Source organism: Leucopleurus acutus, assembly GCF_964270905.1.
Source record: "Leucopleurus acutus genome assembly, chromosome: 3".
NCBI classification, from domain to species: Eukaryota; Metazoa; Chordata; class Mammalia; order Artiodactyla; family Delphinidae; genus Leucopleurus; species Leucopleurus acutus.
The window spans coordinates 74,167,392-74,175,763 of record NC_139145.1 but is presented as its reverse complement, the minus strand read 5'-3'; positions in this window follow the sequence as shown (position 1 = coordinate 74,175,763).

Below are 8,372 nucleotides of genomic sequence, written 5' to 3'. Positions count from 1 at the left end.
CTCTGAGGAGCGGGGAGTCCAGTGCTGCTTCAACCAGAGGCAAGCATATTTACATAGTTGATTTATAAAGGCAAACACACGCTTGATTACTGATTATAGTGCTAGTTTTAAATAAAAATGTACATTTAATGCTTTATCAGCTCTAGTCCTCTGCCATACTTTTAATTATTCACCATAAGATTGTGACTAAACAGGCAATTAGCAGCTAGAAAGAACATCAGATTTATCTAAAGTGGGTTTACCTTTGAATCTCCAAATCCAATAGGTTAATGATTCTAATATTCTGCTCTCCTATCATAGCTACACAGTGAGGTAAAAGTTCATGTCTGGACCAGAGATGGAAGGGATTCCTATCTCACTTCACTTTGCAGTTCTCTCCCATTTCTCCTTCTGTAACTGATATGCACTGAGGTCCATGTGTGTTTAATGTTCATAGGGACATATGTCCATCAATATAGTGAGAGCTAACGAACAGGGCACTTTATTGGGGAATAAGAGTTTGAGGCATTCTGAACATGTTTTATCACTTATAAAAACATGTAAGGGTGAGACACATTGCAATTATTACCACTTAAGTCTAGAAATTACAAAAACACAGATCTCTATCAAACTGATTATAGATATATGAAAACCTCTCTATAAACCCCTCTTTATATCCATGAAACATTTTTTTGTTCTATTACGGTTTGTTGAGTAGTTACTTGCTGCCGCTGCAATTGTCCCTATACTTCCGGTTTTGTCTCCTCTGTCTCCCCTGTTTTAATGATCCATAGTGTTTTTTTTTAGAATTAAAATAGTCCATGCTGATTGCACCTCTAAATGTTCTTTCTGAAGTGTCTGCGCACATACGTTATCATCAGAAGTCTCTCCTTGGATGTCTTTGTCCTTCAAAATGTCAGCACATTCCATTTTGATACTAGGAGTTTACTAGTTTGCCCTTAATCTGTCATCTTGTCCAAAGAACAGATTCTCATTCCTTCCTGTCAGTTGGTGTCACCACTTAGATATCCTCAGACCTCTCAAGCCCAACAAACTCAAAGTAAAACTCATGATCTCTTTCTTTTCCGTTCCAAACTCACTCCTCCCACTATGTTGTCTCTCTCAGTTAACAGCCTCATCGCTTTTTACAACTGTCCTACTAGATACTTTGGAGTTGGTCACAGTTCTGTCTATTTCTCCCCTACCCCCACCCCACCCCCAGGCACACTCACGCTTCCCTTAGTTTTGAAGTCATACCAGTTCTGTCTGTGCTCTCTTCTACCATTTCAGGTTCTTATCATCTCTTCACTGGATGACTTCAGTATTCTCCTAACAGGAGCCCCTGTGTTCAGCCCCTCTCTCTTAAATCCATCCTTCCAATAGATGGCAGGGAAGTAGTTCTGAAATTCATTGCTCATGTCATTCCCATTCCCAGCCCTAGCGATGGCTCCCCTTTGCTTCAGTCCAAACTCTAAAACAAAGCATATAGCTCTTCTCATGTCACCTTCTATTCCCAACATATCCACATGTCTGGCCCTACGCTGAACAAACTGCCCACTCTCACTGTTCTTTAAAATTAGCTTGAAATTTTATATGTCTGTGTTACTTTTTGACTAAAATGCTCTTCCACTTATCCATAGGAAACTGAAGTAAAGAGACCATGTCTGTTTTGTCCAGTGTTGACTCCCAAGTACCCACCACAGTGTTGAGCATAGAATGAATACAGAGATGTAAACTCATTTACCCAAGGACACACAAACACAGGCAAGAAAGACCTAGTGTTTGGATCTGTTGACTCCCATCCTTCTATTTTTTTGTTCCAAAATATTTGATGATTGAAAGATTTGAGAAATCATGTTTCCCAAGTGGGGTCAAGGAGATCCATTGGCCTTTACTTGTTTAGCCCTGAGACTTTATACAGTATATATCAAATGCAAGTTGACATTTTCCGTGGGCTACAGGAAAGACCTATAGGGAATACATTGGGTTTGATTCTTCTCTATGGTTCTAATATCATAAACATAACTATATTAGTGCTTCTCAGAATTTAATGTCCATCTAAATCCCCTGAGGATCTTGTTAAAATGTGGATTCTGCTCTAAGAGGTCCAGTGACATCTGAGGTTCTGCATTTCTAGCATATTCTCAGTGATGGCCACAGTGCTGATTCCTGGACACACACTTCAAGTAGTAAGGAGCTAGAAAATTATATACAGCCCACCCGGGTTAACTAGTATTTTTCTCTTTTGCTAAGAAATTTGTTGAATTAAAAACAATTCTCTTCTCTATATCCCATGATAGTCTACAGAAATAAAGGTTTGATTATTATAATGATATGCAGAATGAATTATCTCGAGGCAATATGATATCAATCAAACCATAGTAGAGATTGATGATAAACATGATGGGTGGGAATCAATGTTCATCTACAACAGCTCTCTTCTTGGATCTTATTTCAGAGGAGTTTTCTAAGCTTCCAGTTCCCCATGCCGAGGCAGTAATCATTGGTCAATACTTCTTCAAGGAAATCCTTAGTATCATTAATCGGAAGGGGCATCAAAACTAATCTGGAGAATGCACTGTGAAGATATTTGTAACTGCATTTTAATGAAAGCATGGTTCTTTCCCATTTCCCAGGTGTCTGACTCCAAGAAGTAACTCCATCAGGGGTGATGTCATCTATACTGCTTGACCTGCTCTACTCAGAGTGGCTAAATGCAGACCTTTAATTGCACTGTTACCTATGGACTTTGATTCTAAAGAATCCAGACTGTGACTAACCATATACAATGTCAAAAATAGATGTAACAGCTATCAGTAGTCAGTGAAACCTTTGGACCTAGACTGCAGTGCCTTTTGGCAGTGCCACTGTCGTGTAAGCTGATCTCTCATTACTGATGAGTAATGTTAAATTTGTTTTGTGTAGCTGTTGCACTGTATTAGTGAGTAAGGTGGATACATATTTTAGTCATATAATCTCTACACCTCCGGGTTTATTGTTGTTTTTTTTTTTAAGGAAACTGACAATAAAAGACAACATGGATAGTAAATAGTTTGGTTCATAAAGGTATTTCCATATACTGCATTTACTCTATTTAAAAATAAGCTTTATGGAAAGTTAAAATAACACACAGTAATTTCTACTATAATTGAATCGATGCAAGAGTGAGGGTTTATTGAGCCTGGGAAGGAAGTAGCATGATTAATTTGGGAGGAGAGTTCTATCATATGTCTGGGTAATGACAGTGCTCAGAACCTTATGAACAATGTTGGATATTGAATTATTAAATGTGATGGTTGGGGAAAGATTTTAAAACTTAACAAGTCCTCTTAAGTCTTATAAGGGATCCCCAATTTCTGCAACCCATAAAAGACCAAGTACTTCCGTGATTGACATAAAAATGGTCTGTTTTGGTAATGTCTTAAAAGTTAACTCCCCCTTCCCCCCATATATAAACTGGAGGATTTCTGGCATGATTGTTCAAGTGTGTTGCACTGGAACTCACTGAATTCCTGTTATAATCCTGGTTTTGAGGGAATGGTCTAGGCTGGAGCTGTGTTTGCCTGGAAGTGAAAAAGATGATGTTCAGGAAGAAACAGTTATTGCACTGTTTTTTGTTTGTTTGTTTGCACTGTTTTAATTTACTAAGAATCTGTCTGGATGTTTGATATTTTGGTGTTCAGACATTTCCCAAGGTTCTGTTGGGGAAAATAGTGGATGCTGAATGATTGGCCACATCTCCTTACAGCTGGTATTTTATATGTAGGTATACTTCTGGAAGTTCATTTGAGTGATTTGGTTGAACACTTTTCATGGGTAGTGAGGTCTGGGGGAGGCTATTCTCTGCGGTGCCTGAAGGAGATAGGCTGTAGAGGGAGGTGGGGTGGAAAGCTATGTAATGCTGAAGTGTGCAGTTGGGAGCCACATATTCTGCTTTAATTTTCAGGCTTTTTCTCTGCCTTCCAGTTCTGGCTGATGGCAGTGGGGGAGGAAGTTTGACACACGTTTGGTGTGCTTCCTAAAGCAGTCTGGAGGAAGAGTAAAACATCCCCTTGAAGGCGTTCTCTGCAGAGCTTATTTCAGAATTAAACAGTTTGAGGCTCTGTTATGACTTTCATGGAGCTATGTCTGTTTTTCTACTGAGGTCAGCATCTCCTTCTGTTCCCCAGTGAACCCAAGGGAAGTATGAGTCATCGTCAATGAAATCACTCTGGGAATAGAACAGTGTTGCCCTGTCAGACCCCAGAGTTGGGTGTTCCTGCAGATGATGTGCTGGGCAACCAGATGAGCCTATGAAGATTTACAAATATATATGTGTTTTGAGTAAATATGAACAAATTAGGGTAGCTGTCATTTGGGGCCAGGCCTGAGAGCCAGGAGACCTGGAACTCTGCCATTAATGGACTTTGTAATCTTGGGTGAGCAACTTAACGTTTTGAGGTTTCAAGTTTTCCATTTAAAAATAAGATTACGTGATTTCTAAGGTCCCTTTTGGCAAACTGGTTCTATAATTCTCCTTTAATTTACCACAAAGAGTGCTCGGCCGGAATATTCTGTGAAAACTTGTTTATTTTTTTTAACTTTGTTTATTTCTTTATTTATTTTTGGTTGTGTTGGGTCTTCATTTCTGTGCGAGGGCTTTCTCTAGTTGCGGCAAGCGGGGGCCACTCTTCGTCACGGTGCGCTGGCCTCTTACTATCACAGCCTCTCTTTTTGCGGAGCACAGGCTCCAGACGCGCAGGCTCAGTAGTTGTGGCTCACGGGCCTAGTTGCTCCACGGCATGTGGGATCTTCCCAGAACAGAGCTCGAACCCGTGTCCCCTGCATTGGCAGGCAGATTCTCAACCACTGCGCCACCAGGGAAGCCCTGAAAACTTGTTTTTAACTTAAGATCAATCTGATGAATATCACCAATGTAAAAAATAAATCATTAACAGGTACATATGGTATTTGTAGTGTTACTTGTTTCTTAAAGGCTAATCTTCAGTAAATTGCTTGATCATTTGGTATGCAACATGCTCTCAGTGTATTACATACTGTATTTGTATTTTATATTTGGAAGTGCCATTGAGCATTGCATATGGTTGTTCTGAATTTGTCAATAATGTTCTGTGTGCATTCCATATGCGAACAGCCATGCGATCCTTATATGGTACAATCAATGCACACATATTTCCTAGTCTTGCACCTTCCCAAATTATACTTTTAAGATGGAAATGATGATTAGAAGAGTTCTGTATAGTAAAAAGACTAACTTTATTTATTTATTTACTTATGTAGTTAATTGACTCTAAGGAGTAGTATTTTTCAGTGGAAAATCTGTAATAATGTTCTTAGCTTTTAAGAATGTTTTTGGCTAGCAAAATCATATGTATTTAACTTGTATATTATTAAATCTTATTTAAATATGACTCTTCAAATCTTATTTCAGTTCTTCAAATCTCATATTTTCACAAGGGCAAATTTTTCTAATTGTGAACACAGTTATTTACACATTTTGCATATTAATACCATTTTCATTATGAAGGCTTAAAAAGATTAAAGATAAATAATAATTCATATTCTTTTGACATAAATGTATATGTTTTAATTTTTGTGGCATATACTAGGAAGAGCTCTATGTTGTGTGAGACAGCATCAAGTTTTATTGTTATGAGTTAGCTACGAAGTGGTCTCATTTTCAAAGAGGTATTTGGGACATATGCTAGCACATTCTGTTACCAGCTAGTGATCCAAATGGAGAAAAAATTTCCATGAGAAAGGCAAGTTGTATAATGAAAAGGACCCTAATAATCCAGAGGAGACCACTAAAAACATCCCAGATCGTCCAGGTTGATGATATGCATTTTGAAATGTTTTAAAGCAGAAGTCTTCTCTTTGCTGTCGATCGCTGTGTTTAGTTCATGACCTCACAATTTCATTTTCTTTAGTAAAATCCTCCCTGTTCTGAAAAGCATGTTTATTTAAGACAAAGAGGTCCTTCTCTCTTGCTGTCGGTTAAAGTGAGTATCCTGTGTGTTCTGCTGTTCCACTCGTTTTCCTGACTCATCTTCAGGTTCAAAAAATTACATATTTGTTTGATAGTTTGAAAAAACCTTCCAGTATTTTTTTCCTCATGTCTGAAATGGTTCATATTAAAGCTTTCATAATACCCTTCAGTTTCTGTGTTAAATTGATGTTTAAATTGGAAAGAAAGTGGGAGCTTTGGCAGTTGAGATAATTCACTTCATCTGGTGGCCGGCTCTGTTAACAATCACATCATATGCCAGCACTTAGACCAGATGAAAGGAGCCCTCGGGGCACTAAAACTACGTGTTAGGAGCGGAGGGAAAATACAGTTAGAGTTCTTTGTTTCATCATTTTATTCTCTAAAATGGGAAATTATTTTGACCGGAAATTTAAAGTGTTCAAAGAACAATTTAAAGGTTATGTGGTGGCTTCGCCTTGGAAGCTGAATGCAGATTTTTGATCAGTATGCCGGACAGAAAGTGTTGCGCCCCATGTCAGCAAATGACGTCTTTTATTCCCTGTGTATTGAGTGCTGTGAGGAAATGGTGATATTGTTAGCATATGAATAGTATCAAAGCCCTCCACTGGAAGATAAACCTCCATCTTCTGAAATAGATGCACGGCCTCCCCTCCTGCACTGAAGTGACTCTCTTTCCAACAGTGTGCTCCCTTTAACCCCAGAGCGGTTTCTTCCAGAACAGGCACGTTGATATTCAGCACCCAGTTGAGTTGCTGGTGCATGACTGTACATTCCATCACTTAGGAGAAAACATTTTCACACCATATTGCCTTTCTACAGAAAGGGGAGGAAGGCTATTAGTTACAAAATTTTTTTGGCTAAATTTATGGCCGGGTGGAATTGACATTTTCTTTACGATTTTTCTTATTATTTGTCCTAAAAATGAGAGACCGATCTAAGCCGTTGACAAGAAATAAGAGTGCATAACTGGCTTTTCATGTCTGAAGGCAGACATGACTCTTTTCACTGTTGCTGGATTCTTCAATCAGTCCTGACATGCTGGCCGGACACAATTTAAAAATAATGCATCCATCCCGTCCTTCTCTTGTGTGCATATTATTAGAGGGTGATAAGTCCTTCTCATCAAGCCCCTTCTCTTTCCACCTGTCCTGTTGATCAACAAATCCTGCGGCTACTCAAAATGGAATTTTAGTTCTGCAGCAGAATTACTGGGGCTTTTAAGAGCCCCAAATAGGCCCTGAGATGATAAACTGTATGACAACCCATAACAGGGCAAGTAATTCCAGATGCCTTGGATGTTTAGTCTGTTAGCTTATGGGGACATGTAAGGAATAGTCAGTTTCCATTAATGTTCAATTTATTATTGGCCAAGATGCTTAGGGTATGATGCTGCTAGTCATTTCCTATAACAACTTTATTTATAGAGGAAGTCTTTTCTGAAACATACATGGCTGGAACTTCATTTCTGAGCTCATATGTTATGCTGACCAAAAACGTCTGTCAAAACTTAGATCAATGTCATGGGCTATATTTTCATTTTCATTACTCTTGGAGTCCTTTTTTAAGAAAGTATGTTGCCAGCTGTTATATTAACATTCAGTGAAGTTTAGGTTAGCTCAATTCCAGCCTATGGTTTAGGAATAAGCAGAGCATAATGTTGACATGATTGATATCCAGTTCCTCATTCTGTGTGGTTTCTCTTGCGTGTTTAAAGACATAACTGTGTACAAAAGCAAAGAAACAACATGTTTGTTTTATAAAGAGCTAAATGTACTCTTGATGGAGAGCTGTTTTGTATGTCATTGTAATAGAAGACCTTTTCTTACTTTTTGTCTCTCACTCATACACCAAGTAATTGTTCCCATAGTCTCCCTGACTGATATACATTGAGAAAGTGAATCTTGGTGAGTCAAGCTTGTTTTATTGTTAGATTCTGGATTGCTTCCAAATGGGACGTTGGAATCGAAAGAATGAACACAAAGGCTTCTGGGACATGTTAGGAATACCAAGTACTATCTCCAGATTTTCTAATTAGTTTTCAAGACAAATGTTCAGGAAATTACAACAATGCACCTGATTCAGCTCAAATTTTAAACACAGTGGATTTTAATACGAATTAGTATTCCTACTTTTAGGTGATTCCCTTTTAGGCTTCAGCTTATTATATTTGAAGGCTCAGGTGCTTTCTTTCATTTTTTTTTTAAGCCACATATTGATGAGCAAATGTCATTGTCTAAAATAGATTTTCCTCTCTGAAGAAGAGGCTACTTCATATAAAGCTAATCCAAGAAGGTGACAAGACTCGATACTTAATTCAAAAATGGGTAAGTCATGGCATGGCAGAGCATAAGAGTCTGCTTGTTCTTCTAATTATTTGTTCGTAATATCCCATGGTAATAATTTA